Raw genomic sequence first — 24307 nt, 5'->3', positions numbered from 1 at the left:
TGCCTCCCCCATTAGGCTTGCTCGCACGGGCAATTAGCCTCCGAGGGCTGTCGCGCGTTCATTAGCGAGCCGCAAATCGGACGCCCTGATTCGTAAGCAAACAGAGGCGTCGCCCGCCTTAGCAAGATCGTTTATCGGTGACGGTGCCCGAACTCCCTCGGCGTACGCATTCAGCCCGCGCGATTGCACGGAGCATTATACGTGACTAAGATTCTGAGCTTGGGCCTATTTACCGTTGAAACTTGCTGCGTAATCAGGCGTCGTAATCACCGGTGTACTTGTTGAATACGGTATTAGAAACAAGTGCAGCCGAGGTATCGGCGCAGGAAGACTGTCAGCGGGTAATTTGGGAAGACTGATTTGTAGAAAATGATGGTGAGATGAATTAACACTGTTAAGCGAAAGAGAGAACCCGTTTAAGAACGCAATCTTTCGTTTAACGAAGTGTTGCGCAAATTCACAGAGCGATGCGGAACACACAGAGAATATTTTCCGTGACAGTGTATTGTAGGCCGTATATCACGCGCTTCAAGTGAGTTAATTCTGCGAAAAGGCAGGTCTCATTTAGCAATACCGGAAGAGGGTGGCCGTGAGGCACTTTCTCACTCGTGCCTAGATTTCCTGCGCATCTTCTCTTAGTAAATATCCTGCAGGTTACTTTCGCCACATTGCAAAGGCTCGAAGCTGTTGATCTGTACAGGCTATGGACAGCAAGCAAATCTGCAAACAAGTTGCCCTCCAACTAAGAACATCGCCACACTCAGGCGTCAAACACGGTGGATGCCTCACAGGCCCCGATAGGAGCATCACGGTGCTTCGGGGAGCCGCGCAAGAGTGCAAAGAAGCGAGCCAACGGTTTTATAGAACAAGAGTCGCGGCGTGGGACATAACGCTCGGCCGGTCGCTGCACTACAGGAGTCGTAAACCGCGCCCCCGGGAACTCGGCCACAGGCGATCCCTCGCGTATAGAGACGCCGCTATGCCGTAAGGTCGTCAACGGCCGTGGCGCATAACGGCGCACCGCCCACAGTGACGCGGACTGTCGGTAACGGTTACCGCGACGCAAACGCGAAGACCGTCAGAGGGAATGCGAGCACGGGTCACTGCCGAAGATAGGGTGAGACGCGCGGCGATGTTTATGGCCGTTCGCCCCCGTGCACGGTCAAGTACTAAATACTATGACACGGAACAGCTTTCCGTGCCCAGTAACTTGTCCCTACAATTAACATCCGCCTTAGGGAGCACCGAGGTGCGATCAGGAATGAAACGGGTTCTAATCTGGCCGCGCATCGTAGAATTTGCTCATGGAAACCCATGTTTGGACAAACGGAAATATTGTATAAAAATATGCATCAAATGAACCGCGAGATTGTAGAGGCCTACTTCATGCATGTGAACTCAGGCGCATGGGTCAGCCAGACTTCTATCACTGTGCAGGATAAAGAAACTGATTTCTTGAATGTCAAGATAGGCTAACACCCTTGTAAACGTCACTTTACACCTGTTTACGTTTTCTGTATATTATAGTCCGCTGCTTGAAATAATAAACCAGTTGTTAGTCTGCGCTCGTGTTGTGTACTTCCTCTCGTCCTTCGTCCGGGTTGCGCTGCCCAGCCATAGGAACATGTCCCTACAATACATTTTTCACATCGTGCACGCATGCTGGAATGTATCACAAGCAAAGTTAACCCAAAGAGCTTAACCAACTTATAGATAAAACTATGTGATGTTCGCACGCTTGCCCTTATCGTTATCTTATGCAACATGTAAACTGATGCAATGTTTATGCACCGTACAGTTCCTCACGTTAATTTCCACGCGCTGGTTATGCTTATGCCGTACACTGATCATAAGCCATGTCAAAATCGAACTCGTGGCTGAGTGATACCGTCTCTGTCTCACACCCCGGAGACCCTGGTTCGATTCCCACCCAGCCCATCTTGCAAGTTGTTTTTATTCATGAAGTGCCTGCCGGGATTTATCGCTCACGGCCAACGGCGCTGACGCCGACACCAACACCGACGCCGACGACACCGGCTTTTCTGCGACACGAGCTCCTTAACGCTGCTGCGTTAAAATGCGAACAACAGTTTTTACTGACGGCACACTGTAAGATGTCGCGAACCAGGCGATGTTTCTTCCTGCTTGTTGGAAGAACAGTTAGTAGACCGTTGTTTGTTTCTCACTAAACGAGTATAAGGTGTATTACAGCGAAGCTGTGTATAGCATTTCAGCAGTCCGCGAACAACCCGCGAAGGAGCTAGTTGGCGCCCCTCAGCGCAACCGCGCGAACGCCTTCATGCCACTGCTCATGGTTTCGTCGTTGTGGTCTCCTTCCAAAACTGGCTCCGTTGCCGCTCATTGCTTAATAGTGTATGAGCCATTCATTGGCAAGTGAAAACTATCGTCGTCGTCATCATCATCAACAACAACAATAATAACTATCATCATCAGCAATGGCTCGCGCATCGTCGTCGTTGTCTTACGCAGCTAGCTCCGTTGCCGCTGATAATTCCAGCGTAGAACTTCATTAGTTTGTTCATTTGTAGTAGTAGGGACCATTGCTTAAGGGGGCGTGAGCCATTCATTGTCTTACGGGACGGATGCATTTATTAGCAGAGGTAATACGAGAATGTTTGTGCACACCTATCGTCACGATGACTACCGATAAGGACAATCAACGTGTTCGTACCTTCGTTCGAAATTCTATGCCACCTCGCTGTCGAGGGCTAAACAGCTTCGCTGGTAATCCACCTTCAAAGAGTGCAATTCCTCATAACTTCTTTAATATGCTCTTTGGGGCACAGGGCAGATATGAATGTACATTTGTTGCTTCTATATCCATTGTGTCACAGTTGCCTATTACCATTTTGGGCAATTGGCCAAGAATATGAACATACACAGAGGCAAAGACGTAGGAACGCGAGGGTGTGCTTAGGCTAAATACAAGAGCTTTCAAATAATCTGTTAACTATCGTGTGCTACTTGATTAGGAGGTATATGTGTTAACGATATCCATGACGCAGCATGAAACGTACAGTTTTGACGTACAGCTTTGTTGTTTCATAAAGAACACCAAAGCGCGTTCTCTCGCACTACTTTGCAGGTCTACGAACACTGATTACATAAAAAAATTGCTCGAGCCTAGTGAGATAAACATTATTTTTGCCTGGAGAGGGTTATTATTTTGCCTGGAGAGGAAACCTCATGGGGGTTTCTCAAGGGAGCGTGCGTGTACCTTCGCTGACCTCATCGCGAATGCTCGTGCCGAGAGGCAAATATACCCACCTCCGCACTCTTCCCTCACTACCGGGGAGCAACACTTAATTATGGAACCACCTGAAAACGCACACGCTACATACACCATCCCTCCTATCCCACTACCGACCCATCCCACCTCCTTGCCCTCTGTGCAATGTGCCGAAAGCAAGCCTCACCCATATACTCCTGGCCTGCCCGGCTTATCCTCCCCCCGGCGGGCCGGTATCGCTCCAAACCTGGGAGGACTGGGAGATCTCACTATGCTCCACGGACCCGGCAAGGCAGAAGATCGCCGCCAGCCGGGCTGCCAGCGTCATGGACATGTAAAACATGAACGCTTGAGTGCAGTGGGGTCGTGCGGGGACCCAGCGGGCCTGGGAGGTCCCAAATTCCTTTGCAAAATAAAGTTTTTTCCTCCTCCTCCTTCTCTCGCTTCAACGCGACTCAAACTTCGAAAGCAGAGCTAATACGAAGCTACCAGCACCACGTGGACTCTGCAAAAATGGTAGATCGCTTTGAAGATGAGGCGCGCGCGGTCGCGCACTTTGGCAACGTCGCACATCGCTTTCACGATACGGCCGTAAAAGCAGCTGCTGCCGGAGAAGAACACGCCCTGCCCCTCTCTCGCCTCACCCCCGTGCCCGTAGCGCAACAGGAGCGGGCGCACTTCCGGCCGGCCTTCCTCGCTTGCACACGCGAGATTGTGCCGCGTTCGCCGGTTCCCCATCGCACGCTTTCACTTGCACATACAACATACGCCGCGGGGCGACGATTTTATCGCCCTTGGACTTTATACGCAACCTCACGCCGACGGCGACGGCAGAAATGCGCCTGGAGTGTCCGTATACTTGCTACCGCAATAGAAGGGACTGAGAAAGGAAACATGTAGGACAGGCTGACAAAGACACACCTCGTTTAGCAAATGAATGCTAGGGTTTTACATGCCGACAGCACTATTTGATTACCAGACAGGCTGTAGTGGTGGAGTGAGGGTTGATTTTGACCACCCGGGGTTCTCTAATGTACTGCAAATGCACTGTACACGGGCGTTTCCGCAATTCGCGTTTACTGAAACGCGACCGCCGTGGCTGCGATTTGATACCGCACCCTCCGACTTAGCAACACAACGCCATGTGCAATATGCCACCACGAACACAAACCTAGTGGTAAACCAGTTAGAGCTACACACGCATCTACTGTATCGCTGCCAAACAAGTACAGTGGCAAACTACCAGAAGGAGTATAATCACAACTTCCAATGAAGACCTCCTATGTGACTGCCCCACATCCGAATTTGAGAGGAGTGCCCTTTGGACAGCTTTGGTGGGGCACTAGATCACAGGCATTTTACAGAGAAGATTCTTGGGCCTATGGCCTCGCGCGTCTCATATATGCCAGGCAATAAAGACGCTGCTGCTTTTTTTAATGCGCCAGCCTGTATTACGGCCTCTTACTAATTCAGCGATGAACGCTTGTCTTTTAGCTCTACAAATTGTGAGAGTATCACTTCCTTCTCACCTTTCAATCCCCTTTGCTCCTTCCCCAGTGCCAGGTAGCCTGCCGGGATCAGTCTGGTTAAGCTCCCTGCCTTCCGCTTCTAACTTTTCTCTCTCTCTCTCTCTAATGAATATTGCGTGGCTGCACTGTGCAGTGTAGCGACCTTCCGTCACTTCGCCGTGCCTCGCTGTGGGGGTCATTGCCCACTGCTCTTTCTGGAACCGAGGCACCTGCCCAAGTGGGACGCCCCCCCAGCCACTCAGCAAGCCTGCTGTTACTTAAGAATAAAGCCAGTCGACTTCTTGTTGTCACACTTTCAAAACGTGTATTCCTTGGCTCCGCTATGCCGAGCTCCCAACAGCAGTACCCAGAGCAGCAACGTAACCATAACTAGAAGCAGTGATACCGAGGCTCCTTCTATAATTAGCGATGAATAATTTGAAAGGGTCTTGCAAGACGTGTCCCAGGAAAACGTCGCCCAAAAAGATGGAACCGAAGTCAATTTAACAAAAGATGGAGGAGATATTCTGCTTGCAAGGCTTGCGGGCTTTTAGACGCAGGGCCTCACGACTTCAAGTCTATCTCGGAGCTGGAATAATGCAAGATTATGCTAATTTATAAGGGAGAATATAAGGAATTGAATAACTAGGCTCGTTAGCCTAGTTTCAGTTTTGTATAAAATTTTCACCTAGATAATTTTTCATGGAATCAGGACAACTGAATTCAATCAACCAAGAGAACAGGATGGCCTCAAGAAGGGATATTCTACAACCATCATCTTCATGTCATCAATAGGGTAATGGAGAAATCTGCAGAGTACAATGAACCTCTGTATATGGCTTTCATAGGCTATGAAAAGGCACTAGTACTGATACCACCAGTCATGGCCTTATTGCGCAATCAAACAGTATAGGGAGCAAACGTGAATGTCTCGGGAAATATCTATAAACATTCAGCAACTACCTTCTTTCTCCACCAGAAAAGCACAAAATTAGCTAACAAGAAAGGGCCAGGCAATGACACAATTTCTCAAATGATTCTTAGTAGTGTGGTTTGCTGGGCCAGTTGGTGGGATGGTGAACGTATAAGAGGTTCCAGCAAGTACGGACGCGAGCACAAGTAAGAAACGGACAGGACCACGCCAGCTTTGTCCTGCCCGTTTCTTCTTACTTGTGCTCACATTCATACTTGCTGGAACCCCATTTACGTTCACCGTGCTCTCAAATGATGGTCACTGCATACTTAGAAGCAGCATTCAAGCTATTAGGCTAGAAAGGTTTAAGAGTGAGGAGCAACTCCGAATACCTCAGCGACCTTCAGTTTGCAGATAACATTGTCCTGTTCAGCTGAATTGGGGATGAACTGCAACAAATTATTGAGTATTTAACCGAGAAAGTGAAGAGTAGAGGATGGAAGATTACTATGCAGAAAAGAAATGTTCAATAGCGTGGCAAGGTGGCGAGAATTCGTCATCGACGGTCAGCCTCTAGAGTCTGTGCAGGAGTACGTCTATCTAAGTCAATTACTCACAGGGGACCCTGATCATGAGAAGGAAATATACAAAAGAAAAAAAAATGGGTGGGAGTGCATACGGCTGGCATTACCGAAGCCTGACTGGGAGCTTATCACTGACGTTGAAAAGAACAGTGTACAATAATTGCATTCTACTAGTGCTAACATATGGGGCAGAAACCTGAAGGTAAACAAAGAAGCTAGACAACAAGTTAAAGACGGTGCAAAGAGTAGTGGAACTAAAAATTTTGGGCGTAACGTTAGAAGACGGGAATAGCACGGCGTAGAACACATAGCCAATGGGGGTAATGGATGTTGTAGTGCACATCAAGGGGGAAAAATTTAGCTGGCCAGGTAATGTAATGCGTAACGCAGACAACAGGTGGACCATTGTAACTACAGAGTCGGTGCCAAGGGAGGGGAGCCCAGTCGAGGAGAGCAGGAAAGTGCGTAAGCTGATGAAATTAGGAAATTTGCAGGCAGAAAGTAGAATCAACTAGCGCAAGAAAGTGGCAATTGGAGCTCGCAGGGAGAGGCCTTCGTCCAGCAGTAGACATAAAAACAGGCTCATGATGACGGCAGCGATGGTGATCGGAGGGAGTACCTGAGAAAGATAAGCACCCTGCCTCTGAAAGCGAAGAAAAACAACGGGTTAGACACAAGCTACGAACATTGAGAGCGCCATTTCTCGCCTTTCCCTGATTCTTGCGTTGGTGCGCGAGCTGGCGCAGACCTGGGCACTGGGAAAAAAAATTGTGGACTCATCTGCGATCGCGAGATTTCTCCAGCCCTGTGATCTAATTAAGCACGGTGCGTCGGAATACGGCACGCCGCGTTCCCCGATCGCGTCGCTTCGTCGGGCGCGGGGCTTCATGCGCCGGCGCCTCCGAGAGACAAGCGGCCTCCTATTAGGGTAATGCTGTCTAACGAGCGCCGATGCTTCATCCCGTGACGAATGCGACGAGACGGCAGGCAGTGAAGCGACTGACGCCCGAACAAGGGACACGTCAGAGCAGCGAACGACACGCGACGTCTACGCAGCCAGACGCGCTCGCGCCGATGCGAGTACACATGCGGGCCGCACATAAGTGAAAGCATGCATAAGGACCGGCGCGACTCACGTCACGCCTTGTTAGACCGCATGCCGTGCGACGCAGGACTATGCCATTGTGCGCGGCGCGTGCGACAGGTGGAAACCCGCGCTGCCTGAGTAACGACCGCGCTTAGCATATAAGTTGCTCGCAGCTCGGCCGTGAATTTCGTTGCCCGCTGCATGCAGTGCCTGCCGTGAAACGGTGCTTGGATGAAGAAGACTAGTGAGATGAAGCAGGTAGTGCGAAAGTGTACGGTATGAAAGTCAATTTGGTGGAATCAGGCAGCTTTGAATGTATAAATCGGGCAGTTCCGAACATTTTCCATCAACCATTAACTCCTACCTTACCGGTTTATGCGAAACTCCCTTTGTCGGGCAACAAGGGGATCCGTCCGTGCGGTTGTATGTGGCGCCACATGCTAGTGCGCTGCGTTTGGAAGAAAGGCGAAGGAACGCCGCAGAGACTAAAAAAGATTCATGCAGGAACTCCTGTGTGAGTAGTCCAAGTATGCGTAGGGATCGTGCTACTTGCGTGATCACCTCCACGCAGCCCGGTGTCGTTATCATTGTCGCGAAACTTAATCCGACTTGTATAAACGACAGCCCTGCGGCCACAAGAACTGCACCGGACGGCGGCGCAAGGTGAATTGATGGCCCGAGCAAACTACAGCAGGTGGCGGCGCCAGGTGCGCTGACGGCTTTCCGATCATACTCTGCCGTTATCGCTCTTTAACGACTTATCCATCCGCGTCGAACCATTATCAATCGTGATTAACAGCACTCCGGCAGAGGCTCCATATGGCGCGGCCTCGCGGGTGCTATTTTGAACGCGACCTGCGATGGGGACGGAGTGGGCCGAGTGTTGATAGCTTCGTGAGCGCTGTGTTCTCGCCGCTTAGTTGGCGCTGGAGGGAGAGGCAGCACGAAAGTGAATTCGCTCGGTGCTGCGGGGCCTATCTTGAAAGCGATCGTCTTACGTGACAGACGGGCGGACGGACCGACGGGTTTCATTGTCGGGTAGGCATAAAAATGCTTACGCATTAAAAAAAATTAACAGGCTCCGAGCTCGGCTTTATGGTCTCACGAGAACAAAGTCTTACGCTTCAACTCCCAGCTGACACCACGGCCGACGCTGCTACATTTCTTGACTGACGCGACCACTTAGTCGGCATCACGTTACTGGCAAGCCTGACAAATATATGTATATATATATATATATATATATATATATATATATATATATTGGGCCATAGGGCAGAATTAGTGAAGCGCACGTGTATTTACAAGTATCAATCGTATACACGTTGCAACAACAGTTCATGCACAAGATGGCTGCCGGAAGCAGCCGCACGCTCTTCTCGACAAGTCGACGTCCTTGTTCATAGTCATACTATGACTATGCCCCACTGCTCCGTGACATCATGCCCCGGTGGGAAAGGCGCCGTCTGGACGGTATTGTTTATGGGGGCGAAGTCGCGGTAAAGTAAGCTTTTGCCTAGAAATATGGAAAACACCCGTGGGCACAGGTACAGACGATGAACGATAGTCCAGCGAGGATACTTCGTGATTTACATCGTCGAGCTGGTGCAGGATCTTATAAGGTACAGTGTAGCGCGGGAGAAGTTTTTCGGACAATCCTCGCACTTCCACCAAAATTCCACGGGGCAGAATTAGCGAGGAAGCATGTGCTTGCTGCGGACGCGTCCGCGCCAGCTGCCGCTTTCTCGCCAATTTAAATGTGCCTTTTGCCCAGTTTTGTGCCTTTTCTACCCGGAATGGGATTCTTGAATTTCTTTTCTACCTAAGGAGACTACATATCGGCAAGTGCGTGACCTCTGTACTTTTTTACGAGTGATTTCATCTCTCGCCGCCCCGCTTCGGGCTCTAAGCCTAACGGCGAGCACGGCAGCCGCCATTAACGCCCGTCTCGAGTCCGCCCAAGCCGCCGCCGACCCGAGACCTCACCGCGCCCACCCCGGCTGCGGGGGCCTCCAGCGATCACAACAAACGAGCATTCCTCCCAATAACGACCCTACAGCGATGGCATACGAAGTCAATGGCCAAGACAATGAGCCCGGAAGACTTCACCGCAGACGCTGGTTGGACTATCGTGGCGCCGCGCCCGTCAGTAATCATGACTGCTTTGAGCCAGCTCAACCTCGTTAACCACCAGCGAAAGGGAGGAAATACGAACGCAACCGTCTCAACAGCGAGAAACTCCTTGATCAAAGCAAGCAGAATGCCCGCGCTGCCCCAAGATAACATCAAGATCGTGATTCGCATACGTGGCGGTATCAACATCGCCAAGGTAGGCCAACTGACGGTCACCAAAGCAATTTGCACGGCTGCTTGCATCGAACCTAATGAGCGAAGCGAGGATACGATATGCCCCAATTTGAAGCAGAACATCATGTGGTCAGCACACCGTCCGAAGCGAACGCAGCAAAATACCTCAGGATCCGCAGCATTTCCATAGGAGAGCAAACGCTTGAAACCACTGCATATAGGACGGCGCCGCACGAAACGTGCAAAAGCATCATAAGAGGGGTTCCGCTCAATGAGACGCAGGACTCTATAAACCGCAAGATCCTCAACCCACGCAACCCGCTCGCTCTGGCGGAAAAGAGAATCAAGAAAACTGGCACGGTCATCATCGCCTTCGACGGCTTTCGAGTCCGGAACTATGGCAGATACGACAATGCCCTGATCAAGTGTTCTCTTTACCGCAAGCAGATCGCCATGTGCCGTGTGTGCGGCAGACTCGGCCATCGTGCGGACGTATGCCCATCGCCCGACGACGCAATTTGCAAAGGCTGTGGACTAGCTAACCCTAACGCAGATCATGTGTGCACCTCGATCAAGTGTGCGCTCTGCGTGGGAAATCACGCCACGGCAAGCAAGGAATGCACGAACCGCTTCCAACTTCCCTACGTCGTCCGAAGAAGACGAGTTGAGAGAAGAATCGCAGCAAACGCAAGCAAATGCACCACGAGATCAGGACCAATCGCCCTGAGTCAGCACGACTTCCCGCCACTAAAGAACGCCGAGTGTAGCACCATCAACGACAACGTGGAAGCCAACACAGATGCTCGCTTGTCCTGCGAGCGGGGCCGCTCGAGATCGAGGAACTGCGTTCGCCTGTCGTCACGATCACGAGGACGCTCCAGGGACCCGAACCAGAGATCCTCGTCAAGGATACGATTCGCCCCCAGCCCACGAGTTGGCAGTGATGATCGGTTGACGTGGGCCCAACGAGTTCAGCAGCACCAACAACAGGAGCGACGAGAACAGCAGCACCAACAGCAGGCCGCCAACCAGGTGAGTCCGATGGCACAGCCAGAGCAAGTAGAAATAGCAAATACGATTAAAAGACTAGAACACGAAAACAAAGAGTTAAGGCAAACAATCACACAACTCGTCGAGGAAATCAGACAACTCAAAATGCCACCACCCTCCGACTCTAATCAAACCGAAGCCACATCAGAACCCATGGTAGTAGAATTACCGGTCGCGGAATCCACGCGCAATCCGCATAAGAGAAAAGCCGTGACAAACACACATCCATCGAGCACGGACAGCGACATTAAGGAAATCAAGGAACTGCTCGGCGGGCTTGCAACTATCATCGCGTCACTGAAGGAAGCGCAAGACAAACTTGCGACGACTGTAGGGACCCTCAAGGAAGGTTACGACAGGATAACGTTACAAATAAATCACATGATGGAGACGATCAACATCCATGGGGCAAAGCTCAACGCGCTAGAAATGGCAGACCACCCGTCTGTGACATCACAGTCTACTATCACCAAGCTACCTCGGGCGTTGTCGCTCGATAGGCAAAGCAACAACGTGGCTTCACAAAGGCCACCCCACGCCAACAACAACGATGGCTGTGCAAACTGAAAAGTTTCGCCTTTGGCAATGGAATTGTAGGGGCTACGTCCGCAAAAGGCCCCCCTGCAAGAATACATTCGAGCCAAAAAAAGACAAACCCCAAGTCATTCTACAAGAGACAAATACCGTTACACCCTCGCTATCCGGCTATGACGTGACCGCAACGACACCGCAACACAAATGTAGAGGTATCGCCACGTTGATCAGCAACAAGCTAGTCCACATTACACATAAAATTATTCACGACCGCAGCAATTGCGAATTCATCCTCACGGAAGTCTTCCCTATAGCCAAGAACGCCAAGAGCATATTCATCCTAAACGTTTACAGCAGCCCCAAGCACAGAGCACAAAAATTTAGGCAAATACTCCAGCTCGCCCGCAACCGTGCCGGCGACAACCCCATGATCGTGGCCGGGGACTTCAACGTCCCTAACCCGGCCTGGGGATACGTCGCCAGCAGAGCCAAGGGCAAGTACTTACTTAACGACGCCGATGAACTTGACCTAACGCTCATCACGAACGCCGAAATCCCCACAAGAACGGGTAACTCGGTCAACCGCGACACGACGCCAGATCTTTTTTTTTTTTTTTTACTTTTGTCCGCAACGTTCCAAACTATCAGTGGAACAACCTCTTCGAGGATCTGGGCAGCGATCATCACAGTGTTGAGACAACGACTGACACCCCATCCAGAGAACCCAGAAACATGACGTACGTCGACTGGGACAAGTTCCGCGAGTTCAGAAACGAACGCCGAACAGGCAAAGAATCAATTGACCAATGGACGCCGCAACTAAAGGCCGACATTAAGGCGGCCACGAATTAAATATAGACAGATCTCCCCGTTCAAAGCATGGACAGCCGACTGGCTCACATGCTCGAAGCCAAACAATCCCTCACCAGGAGATGGAAAGAACAAAGACACAATCGACGGCTGGGGAAAAGAATTTCTTCCCTCAACCGGCTGATTTCAGAATATTGCACGCAACTATATAACCAGCAGTGGAACGAGGTGTGCGACGCCGCGGACGACCGCATCAACAGCGCGACGATGTGGCACCTGCTCAAACATCTTTTAGATAGAAGCAGAACCACAGCGGACCAGGGCCGTACACTGAACGGGATCATGCACGAGGAACTCAAAATTACCACGGAAAATGAGCTCATTGACCGTTTCGCCGACAAGTACCTCCCGCTGGCCAAAAATGCTAGAGGCACGACCGCCGATGCATATCGCGGCAAAGCCAACCCTGAGCTTGATCGGGACTTCTCAACCGAAGAGGTGCGCACGGCGCTTCAGAACCTAAACAGCAAGTCAGCGCCGGGGCCGGATGGCGTAACTAACAAGGCACTTAGAAACCTCGACGAAACCTCAATCAAAACCCTCACAGAGGAAATCAACAAAATCTGGAGGAACGAAGCACTACCCGAAGACTGGAAAACGGCCCTCATCGTGCACATCCCAAAACCTGGCAAGGCGCCCAACATCAATAACCTCAGACCTATCTCGCTGACGTCTTGCGTCGGCAGGGTAGCCGAGCACGCGGTCCTAAACAGGCTCTCGAAGCATCTCGAAGAAAAAGATATCTACCCCGCAGCAATGATCGGCTTTAGACCCGGGCTATCCACCCAAGACGCCATGAAGCTCCTCAAGCATGAGATCATTAACGCAGACACGAGAGACGCGAGAGTAATCCTAGCGCTAGACCTCGAAAACGCATTCGATAATTTATCAGATGAGTACATACTCGACACGATCTCCAACCTCGACCTCGGCACGAGACTCTACGCTTATACAAAATCGTTCCTGAGCGACAAAACGGCCACGCTCCGTCTGGGGGAAATCAAGTCCCAGAAATAGAAACTCGGCGGCAAGGCCACACCGCAAGGGTCTGTCATCTCTCCGACGCTTTTTAACCTTGCGCTAGCCGGCCGAGTCAAGAAACTGGATCAAATCGAGAACTTCAAATACACGATATACGAAGATGATGTAACGCTCTGGGTCCCCGGAGGTAGCCTGGGATCAATTGAAAGCGCTCTGCAGCAAGCGATCGACGCGATCGAGGAATACCTCGCTCCCACCAACCTGCGATGTTCGCCTGCGAAGTCGGAGCTCCTCGTCTACAAACCATCGAGAAGCGGTCCCAAGCCAAAGAACGAAATCAGAGACACACACTCCATTACTCTCAGAAGAAAAGACGGAGAAACCATTCCACACGTCAGCAAAATCAGAGTCCTTGGGATGCTCATTGAGAGCAACGGCTCTAACACCGCGACAGTGGAGAAGATCGTGACAAAGTCGAATAATGCCTCGAATCTCATACGACGCGTAGCAAACAGACAACACGGCCTTAAGGAAGAAAATCTCCTCAAGCTAACACACGCCTTTGCGCTATGCCACTTCACCTACGAGGCGGCCATACACTGATGGAAAGTAGCAGAGACGTACAAATTCAATGTACAACTGAGGAAGCTAGTTAAACTAGCACTGGGAATCCCCAAGAACACCGAGACAGAGCTCCTGCTGCAACTGGGGGTACACAATACCCTTGAAGAAATCGCCGAAGCTCAAGGACGGGCTCAATGGACAAGACTCTCTGGAACCAAACTAGGTAGAGAAATCCTAGCCAAACTAGGTCATGACACCACAGTAATGGAGAATCTATATCAAAGCATTCCGACGGACAAAGGCAACTCCTACACGGTTCCCCCCCTCCCGCGGAACATGAACCCCGCGCACCATCAACCCAGAAGGCTGGCACGCGGATCGTTCATCCTGCGTGAAATTCGTGATAAGAAGATCTTAGCTTGTTTCGTAGACGCGGCACAGTACCCGACCAGGAAGGCCTTCGTTGCCACCACGATCACTAAGCAAGGTCAAGTCACGAACGCTCTCACAGTCAAGACCCACAAGTCAGAGATATCAGAACAGGTCGCCGTCGCACTCGCGCTCACAGACCCGACCACCACCCACGTCTACAGCGTTTCACGGTCGGCCGTCAAAGTCTCTGAGAAAGGAGCAGCTGCAAGCCAAGCACTACAAATAATCAATAGATCCGCTGCAGCATCACACCATCTGCTGGTTCCGGGCACACCTCTGAGATATCGAGGACGCCCCTCGCAATCTCAGTGAGATAGCTCAAAGGAGCGCGCGAGACCTAACCCTCCGCGACGCCACCTATTCTGGTCGTGACCATCCCAGCGAGAATCGGGAACCTCCCTCCACATATAACGAGATAACAAAGCACTTTTATTTAGACCGCAGAGTATATAGCACACCTCACAATAAGCTCCCCAGGCCTCAAGCCCTCACGTTCAGAATGCTTCAAACAAACACGTACCCCACGCAGAACAGACTACATTACTGCATGCCTGACCTATACAAAACATCATATTGCGAAAATTGCCATAGAACACTAGACGTACATCACTTGCTCTGGCCTTGTGGTCGGACCCACGCAAACAAGGATCAAGACTCCGCCAGGCTACAAGAAGCATTACGCAACACGGACCTGGCGGAGCAGCTCTGGGCCGTCCAGCGAGCCCACGATGCGGCCAGGGAGTTACAACTCCCGGTCCCAACGTGGGAGTAGCCCGCTCTATGGGACCTTGCGTCCCGTAGCTCGCAGGACCTTTCATTAAAGTTATTCCATCCATCCATTCAATTAGCGAAGCGCAGGTGTATTTACAAGGAGGAGGAGGAGTAGATGTTAACGAAGACAAAGAAGGAGAGTTAGCCCTGGAAAGCGTGTGTCTAGCCTGCTACTCCTCACTGGGGAAAGAAGAAGTAGGAAATACAGGGAAAGGTAGGTGGCAGGTGATTATGTTATGGTACAATGAGCGACTATATAAACGTTGTCCAATATGCGGATGCGCACTGTTGACGCAATACACGCAAGAGTAATCGTGCTAACAAAAAAAGTTATCGCTCAAACACATTTCGCATGTCTGCACGTCTCACAGGTTCTAGAGGCGATCGTCTAAACCATTCTCACGTAACGAGTTCAAGAGTGACTTTATGGCACGTTAGGCATGGTCAACTCTTCTGCACGCACCCAAAATGTTTTCTGCCAAAAAGGGGCGGAAGTCCAAGCAGCCAACATTAGACTGAAGTGTTCTTCGTACGACCGCATATTGAGGGCACACGCAAAGTACGTGAGCTATTGTCTCGGGAGTGTGCCAGACGCTGCAGTCAGGGTCCCATGCTTGTCCAACCTTGTGAAGGTGTCAGTGAGTGTACGCGACACCCAACCGTAATCGATGGATGAGTGTTCCCTAGCCTCTCCGCAACCGAAGTGGAAGCCGGAATCGTAAACCAGAGTCAAGTTCATGGAGCCGCTCTTGCTGATGTGCGGGGTTGCCCCAAAGTTTTGATGGAACTATGGAGCAAGGCTTTGATGTCATGACGGGAAAAATGAATTTTTACGATGTTTCCGTCAGTGTGCGCCTTTTTTTGCTTCAGCGTAAGCCTGTTCATTTCCAGCTATTCCACAATGGCTAGGAATCCACTGCAGCGCGATAGTATGCCCGGATTGAGACACCATGCAAACAGAGACATGATATCATAAAGCAGAAGACTAGATGCGGTTCTGTGATTCGCCCAATTGCTGATGAGTTGCATAGCTGATTTTGAGTCACAGAACACTGTCTACTTCTCGAGGTTTCTTGCAGTATGCAGCGAATTACTTCTCGAACTCCGGTCTTATTTACAAGTATATACATGTTGTAGCAATACTGCATACACAAGATGCCTGCGCAAAGCAGTCGCACGCCCTTCTCGACTAATGGTCGCCATTGTTCATAGCCATACTATGACTATGACCCACTGCTCCATATATCTATATATATATATATATATATATATATATATATATATATATATATATATATATATATATATATATATATATTGTCACGCAGTATTGACGGATAAGAATGCAGCAAAACTATGAATTGCGAAACCAGTTTTATTGGGCGAGCCTGTGCCGACAACAACCAGGCTACACTGAAAGCACAACGACAGTGGCGAACATAGTCCGCGATCGTCGAAAATCTGATCTGCCGGTCAAGAGCGCCGGCTTTTATACATGAGTCATCGAAGGTTCCAGAGTAATCGTTGGTACCCGCGAGTCTGCGTGGAAGTTCCGCCCCATTCTTTTCCCACATGCAATCAGATTACACAAGCTTCGGTGACAACAGAACCACTGATAACATTCGAGAAACGTCCCGTGACGTGCGGGTCGTTTCTATAGAATTCGTGACGTGCGGGCCGTTTCTTTTATATATATATATATATATATATATATATATATATATATATATATATATATATATATAACAACGTAGCGGAACTACACAACAGTGGCTTATGAGGAATGCGGCGCTAGAGAGTTATAAATCAATTTCTACCACACATCGTTCTTTCACGTGCACTGTTGCGGCTAGGATGGCGTTCAGGACATGGAATCCACCGAGCTCATCGACTACGACGTCAAGTTGTAGAAAATGAAGGAAAAATTGTTTGTTTAGCTTAGTTACACGGCTCCAGTTACAGAAGCCCACTTCATGCAGGAGCGAGTTAAATGTCCAAGTTGACATCAGGACCCTCTGTCCCCACTCTCGAAATGTCTCTGCTTTTAATACCATCGTCGTCTCTAGGCGAGTCAACTAAGGAATCTGAAGACCATCCAGCAGCAAATCACCCTCGTCGACTCCGTTGCAACACTACGCCCATGCTTGCAATAACCGGCAGTAACTCCCCTCCGAAGAGAGTAACCTACGCCACTCTAGTCGTCGATGTTGTTCCCCTCCTTTTCATCCTTCGCTCAGGCTGCCATGTAAAGGGCGGGGTGAGGGCCTTGTGTGGGACCCGTCAAGAGTCGGTGTCCAGGCGACGGTGAACTCTAGATAGGTGCTGATGGATGGGTGGTGGTTTGACTTGTGTTAAACGTCTAATTAACCGTGACTCCCAAGTCGTCGTCACTGTTCCCCTCCTTTTCATCGTTTGCTCAGGCTGCGAGGTAAAGGGCGTGGTGAAGGCCTTTCGTGGGACCCTTCAACAGTCGGTGTGCACGGTGCGTTGACGTCTGGATAGGTGCTGATGGATGGGTGGTGGTTTCTCTTGTGGCAAACGTCCAATCAACGCCTTTGTGGTGTTGAGACATAACAGCACCCATTGCACGGCACACGAGCGTTTCCTTGCATTCTGCCCCAACGGAATGCAGCTGCTGCGGCCAGGATTCGAAGCAACGACTTCACGCTCTGCAGCGGCTTGACTAAAAGACAATACATTTTGTGTCTACCTAGACATATAACAGATAACCTTTTGCACGAGCTTGAGTGGGAAATACGGTGTCGACACGCCTAGTCCACCACCATTTGTTGGGTAACTTGAGCATATAGAAGCAGCCCGACTATTTCGAAACATATTAGCTTTTGGGGAGAGAGAGGAAGACAAAAATGAAGTGCAGGGAGCTTAACCAAGGTCTCGCCCGATTAAATGGCTAGGCTACACGTGGATAAAGGGGCAAATGCGATAGGAAGGAGAGCCACTGTGCGCGCACTCGTAGATCAATGTTAACTGAAAATCGCTCATCGGATTCGGTTGTCTTCAAAATGTGCAGTGGCGCTTTGGTGGCCTTGTGCGTAACAGAGGTATGCAGCTCAGGATCCAGAATCTTAGTTTTCGGGAGAAGTCTGTCGTCTAAGTGGCTGAGACTCATACGCATGACATTTCGTTGAGAATTGTAGATCGTATAGTGGCCCGGAATGCACTATGGTGTCATCCCGTCCGCAAGACTTGCACACAGCGCTGTTGAGTATTTGAATGATGAATAACTAAGTGTTCCTGAATGCCACGTCCAAACTTGGGCGGCAAACTAAAGTTGTTTCACACGGACAAACCAGAGTGGCGCTGTGGAAGTTCCTCTTAGCCCACAGGTCTAACAAAATCTGATATGTTGAACTAAGGCTGTCGATTCTCAAACACACCATGATCTAACTACACCGACACAAAAAAGGCATGCTTACGTCCATTCTGTTTACATACTGATGTTCCTTCGCAAGCAGAAGCTTGATGTGCTCGAGTAGGTTTAACACACTTGAAGAAAAAACAGCGCTACAAAGACGCGGACTAAAAGAAGAACATGTTCTTTTTTTAGTCCGCGTCTGTGTAGCGCTGTTCTTTCTACAAGTATTCCTTTGGGAATTTTTCTTAATGAAGGCCACATTTTCGTTTTCTTTTTGAGATTGTATTCATCGATACTCCCCACTCTGTCCCTGTGTACAAAAATGCCTACGTCGCATATCTTCTCTCATCAGAAATGGCTGTATAACAGAATGCGTGTCCGTTGGTCTAAACCATCTTTGCCCTTACAAGTAATCTTTACTTCGCTGAACTATAAGGCAACCTTTAGTTTTCACTGTCATTAACGGCAGTAAAAGCAGTGATGCGTCACTATCACTCGTAGAGTTGGAGTGACGATAGCTATCAGGTCATGCTCGCTGTGCTGCCCTCTAAGGATCCAGGGATATTAAGAAATCTCTCCTGGTGCAAGAAGTCTGGACGTTGCCTATGTCAAGTGTGCAGTCGGTGGGGATTGAAGGCTAAAATATAATTGCGAAATTCATAAGGCTAATTCAGAAGTGACCAATTACTGGACCAGTATGGCCAGTTCTAGCGAGCGTGTTTCCTAAACATACCGGGCCCACCAAATGTGGTGGCACCTGAACTTGTTTAACACATAATACTTCTGCGGAAACCCTCAAGGTCAAGAGAACTAATTATTAAGGGAAAAATGAGACATCCACCCAGTTGCAGCAATGGCTACACAGGAACTGCTTCGACTGGGTGGATGTCTCATTTTCCCCTTATTAATTACTTCTCTACACCATGTGGATTTCCGCAGAACTATTATGTCAAGCTCTTGTGTTTGCTTCGAGTTGTTGATGGGTTCGCCTTCGCCCTGCCATCTGCTAGCCGCCTGGTTAGCTCAGACGGTAGAGCCGCTGTCCTGGAAAGGCGGTAGTACCGGGTTCGAGTCCCGGACCAGGACGAATATTTATTCAACTGCGAGGCCTTTCTTTCGAGGAACCCGTATGGGCTTCCCATGTAGCTATTGCTACGACTGGGTGGATGTCTCATTTTCCGCTTATTGTTTGACACCAATTAGTCTCGATCGATCTCTTCTGTTGGTTTATTTGTTTATGCCATATTTAGGTTCCACTGCAGGTCTTTAAACGCATGGCGGCTTGAACGATGTTTTCAACAGATAATTTGTAGTAAAAGAAGACGAGGCTGATGTTTCGAATTGAAGATTGTAGCCAAAAAACGCTGCTCAGATTCTACATGCTCTTCACGCCGGCATATCTAGTAACAGCTGGATGATATTAGTCATACGACCGCTCTCATACGCTTAGTCGACAAATTTATCATTCCCAGCTATTGTACAATTAATCTTCCTGTTAGCATTCAGCCCTCAGTCCTCAGCAGCTAAGTGTTCTAATTCGTAGCATCCCTCAAAACGCCAAACAGACCAAACAAGCAGCCTTTCACGTTCTTCATTCTTTCTTTTTCAATATACGCGCTCACGTTGTGGTAAAGTTCATGTTGTCGAAGAGCATGGGAGAATAATGAGCATTCGAAATCGGTAAGCGCCAGCATAGCCCCGGGTATGTTCAACCTCTTTGGAATCGCTGGCATGCGCAGACATATGACAGCCTGCCCCACGACTCACCTTTCTAGCAGAAATATTTCATAGTATGTAAACTTAGTGCTTCCTTTGCGTTTCCGTCGGGTCATGTAATGTCCCTGGACAGCAAACCGTATAAAACGGAATCACTGACTTTTGGCCCACTTGGTGCAACAACTTCAATTAAGTGTTCTACGCGGAAACTTGTTCACGCGGACACAGGAAAGGACACACACAACCGCTATTGTGTGTCCCTTCGTGTGTCCGTGCGAAAACATTTCTGCGCTAATACACTATACAAAAGATGAGCTGGTTTTTTCTGCTCGGCGACTGCAAGGTCCGCCACGTTGGGTAAGTTGAACGTTCTTCCAGAACCGATGCCACGCACACGCCTGTTCGTCCTTTATTCAGTGCCGCGCAAGAAAGCCAGTAACCGCGTTCTGTCTTCCCCGCAGACGAAACTGCGTCGTACGCGAACAAATCCACAAGAGACCGCGAAGGTATCACCGAACGGCGAGGTTCTCAACAGACGGGCACTTCTCGGCGCTTTCAAGAACAACAGAGCCCCCTTGCGTGGCTGAACGACCGACACTGTCAATATTTTAGCTCACTGCGCTGGCGCCTTCCCGCTTATCGCTGTAACGCAGCACTCGAAACAATAGTGAGCCTGGCGCGCGCGCCCAACGGCAACCCTTGAAATACCCTCTGGCGACCCTGGAGTCCCGCACTGAGAAGGCCAGCGCGCGCCAGAGGATCGATGGCACAAGTGCGTCGCGTCTGCGTCGGCCAGGTCAGACAGTCGTTAGTACGAGCGTATTCTCGGGCACGTACTCGCCCTTACACGGAGCGCTGGGGCTGAAGTGTGCTTCGGCGCGAACGAGCGCGTGATACGGCAGATTGTCACGAACGCCCAGCGGATAACAGAAGTCTGGAGACACAAATAGAAAGAACATCGACGCTTGAGAAGCGGAGGGTGTTCGGAAAGCTTTAGTTGTCGGCACATGAGAATAAGACAAAATCGACAAGCGAAAGAGACGTTAGAGGCATGGGATCTGCATAATTTAAAGCTCGCCGTTTTGTTTTTGTTTTTTCACCACCTTGAGTTCTTGCTTCTACAGCTTGTCTTCTACTTAAGTTCACCCACAAAGGCCTATGCAATTTTTTGTCGTCTCAAGAGCGTTTTTCGGCGCTTTGTTGACATGCAATTGCAATATACACCGGTGTTTGCGTATATCAAATGAAACACTTCCTGCTTTTCTTGCTAATACTGCATAATTAAGAAGAAGAAGACGAACACATTTATTTGGGGTGAGGAAAGAAGCTCTTAAGAAAAGGGGCCAGCGGTTGACCATTCTAGATAGCGAAGAAGTGATTCAGGTAGCAAGGATTATACCAGCATTTTCAGTATTGTCGCTGAATCACGTATCTGCCAAATATGGCGTAAGCACTCTTGCATCCAAAACAGAAAGGTTGGCTTGATATTTGCAGCCAAAAAAAGCCACTCTACTACTAATAAGACGAGCCAGTTTAAGGGTGTCAGCTTTGACTCCGAGTTCCATGTTTAACAGTAAAACAGATATGAAATCGCAAGATAAAACCGTTGTATTGCATAAATTTACCCATTTGTTGTCAGCACCTGGGGATCTTAGCTTATCGTAATTGTTGCGCATAACAAAATAAATTCAGGAGACCGCTCAACAAAGAAAAACAATGCATGCACCACATGGTTCAGTGAATAGTTTCAGTATTTTTTTTCCTTTCTGGCATTTCTGAAACGCTATTTTCACGACACGCTACTCGCACCGTCTGATATCCCATATCACGCGATATTCATCGATCAAAATATATTTGCTAATAGACACCTTAATAATTCAATTATTAAATTATTAAGCGTCTTTGCTAAAGAAAAGTCGAGAAGTGCATTGAGATGCTCATCCACAACATCTCTTACGAAACGCGTTCGCGTTCGTTTTATACTGCGGAGAGAAAGGAAATTTGTCTAAGAAAACATCACTTAATGTAGCGTCGCATCTGACACCAAGTTTGCACAATTATACGCCAATGCAGATGCAATTCGCTTGATACCTAAAACATACACTTTAATTTTGAAGTCGCAATGGCTGGGCTAAATTAGTATATAAAAAAGATTATTTTTCAGAGAGCCAATTAGTGATCATCGCACAAATATTAGCGTAAGCCGGAATGAACAGTAGGTAGCCGAAACAATAACGTACTTCTGTTTACGGCAGCGGTTAAGAAGCTCTTACGTCATCTTAAAACGCATGGTCTCAGCAAGGCCCCCTATACTTGGTGGAAATGAAGAAAGTTAGGACGCATATTTATTCAAGTATTCACGGGGCTTGAACAAATGAGACTTTAGGTACTACGTATTCATAACTAAAATTGCTTCATGGTAGAAACGGTCGCGTTTTTAGATATTCTGGGTCTGGCCGCACTGCTTAGGTGATTACTGAAACCATAAAACACGCAGATACGCCAGCAAAATATTACTACGCGAGATGTTCGATCTTATTATACATATTAGTTGTCCAAAGCCGGTCAAACACTTGTCTCTTCTCGTAAGTCATAATAAATAAGTCAAGAGTCGCAAAATTGCTTTGTTGCAATCACACTATAACCTTAGCTCAACGCATCGTTCACAAATGCAACGTTGAAATGCAGCATAGACATGCCGCTTGTTCTTGGAAACGTATACCAGCAATTGACAAAGAGAAGGAGTGTTTGCTGAGCTATGGCATGCTGTGCTATCATCACCGTGAGCAGGAGAGAGAGAGAGAGAAACAACTTTACTGGTCCATTATGAAATGAAACGCGTTAAGCGTCTGATGGGGTGGCTCCCTCTTCGCAGGCTCCATATACTTCCAGGGCCGCCTGGCCCCTGTGGATCAGTCGGAGCTGGTCTTCCAGGGCGGGGCTGGACAGCCTGATCTCCCATCACTCGTAAAGGGTGGGGATAGCAGGGGGGTTAGTTATGAGTATTGGTGGGGGGTGGTCTATGGAAAAATTGCACTCTCCTATGACGTGCCGAAGGGTGCCTAATGCATTGCAGTGAGGACATGTGTTCTTGTATCTCTCTGGGTATATTTTGTTCTGGAGGCCGGGGTGGGGAAAGGATCCTGCATGGATTTGCCTGTATATTGTTTGGTCGGCTCTGGCCAAGGAGTGGTGGGGGTGCGGGAATGTCTTCCTGCCGTCCCTGTAATATTTGACTATATCTCTGTAATTTGTGATGGGTTGCCATCCCCTTGCCTCCTCCTCCTTGGCCCGGGAGTTTAGCGCTCGGGCCTGTTGATGAGCATATTCATTGCTCCTAACTGAGGAGTGAGCCGGGACCCAAACTAATTCGATTGCTTCTTTAGGAGGCGTAGCTTTATCAAGGATTTTTAGTGCCGCAAGGGACACCCAGCCAGATCTGTAGTTCTTGTATGCAGCTTGTGAGTCCGTGACGATCTTGGTGACGTTAGGTTGCAGGAGTACAATCTCAACTTCACAGTCGTACGATTTTATGCGTTTATTCCTTCGCCTCTGATATCTTTAGTGGGTGGAATAGCGCACTAATCACTACAGCGGTTATATAATCAATTCGTATAAAGGTGAACATTTCTAAACAGCCTTTCTACGATAATTCTTGCGTCTTCTTTTTGCGTGTATTTTCTTGATCCACTACGCACCCTTCAGAAAAGACTCTGGCATTTGAAGCTACATAAAAAAAAGACGAACACAATTTCTCGAGAAGCTCAAGACGTAGCTCAAGAAGAGTCGAACACCAACAAACTAAGCTGCGTGTGCTTTTTCCGTTTATAATGATTCACAAGTTAACAAAAAACTAAAGCGAGATAAGAGTAAACCTCTCGTGGCCATTGGTCTATCTTAATTACAGAATTTTCTAATACACACATTCATAGGTACTGCCGAAAATTCACACCACGCAGTGTAATAAAAAAAATGCGTTATCAGGAAGCTTTAGCTCGGGCCCTACACGACGCGGCCTATTCAAATAAATGTAAAACGAAAAAAAAACGCTTTTCTGAGATAACCCCTTCACCGATTTTTATTGAAATTTGCTGCATTTGAGATATAAAGTTAAGTTATAGTGACTGGTGGAAGCAGAATTTCGATGTACGGCCTGCATTTTGTTGAAGGCCTTGTCGAAAATTCGGAAGTTCGAAAAATATAGGATCACGAAGTTTACAAATTAATACCTCGCCATCAAGAACAGATATCGCGATTCTGTAAACGGTGTACATTAGATAATTCAAGGCCAACAAATTCGATATGTTAATTTACATATTACGTAAATATTCTTGCGTTGTGTACAGGGGTTCTGCAAAAGCTGT

General features: G+C 48.8%; 1 protein-coding gene across 1 annotated transcript in view; it reads right to left on the bottom strand.

The window, feature by feature from the left end:
• The window catches only part of LOC142563876 (putative diacylglycerol O-acyltransferase Mb3761c), a 546482-nt gene that overhangs the window by 448807 nt on the left and 73368 nt on the right, over positions 1–24307 (bottom strand). The window lies entirely within an intron of this gene.

This window comes from Dermacentor variabilis, chromosome 11, assembly GCF_050947875.1.
Source record: "Dermacentor variabilis isolate Ectoservices chromosome 11, ASM5094787v1, whole genome shotgun sequence".
Classification (NCBI taxonomy): Eukaryota; Metazoa; Arthropoda; class Arachnida; order Ixodida; family Ixodidae; genus Dermacentor; species Dermacentor variabilis.
This window is presented reverse-complemented; position numbering and strand designations above follow the sequence as displayed.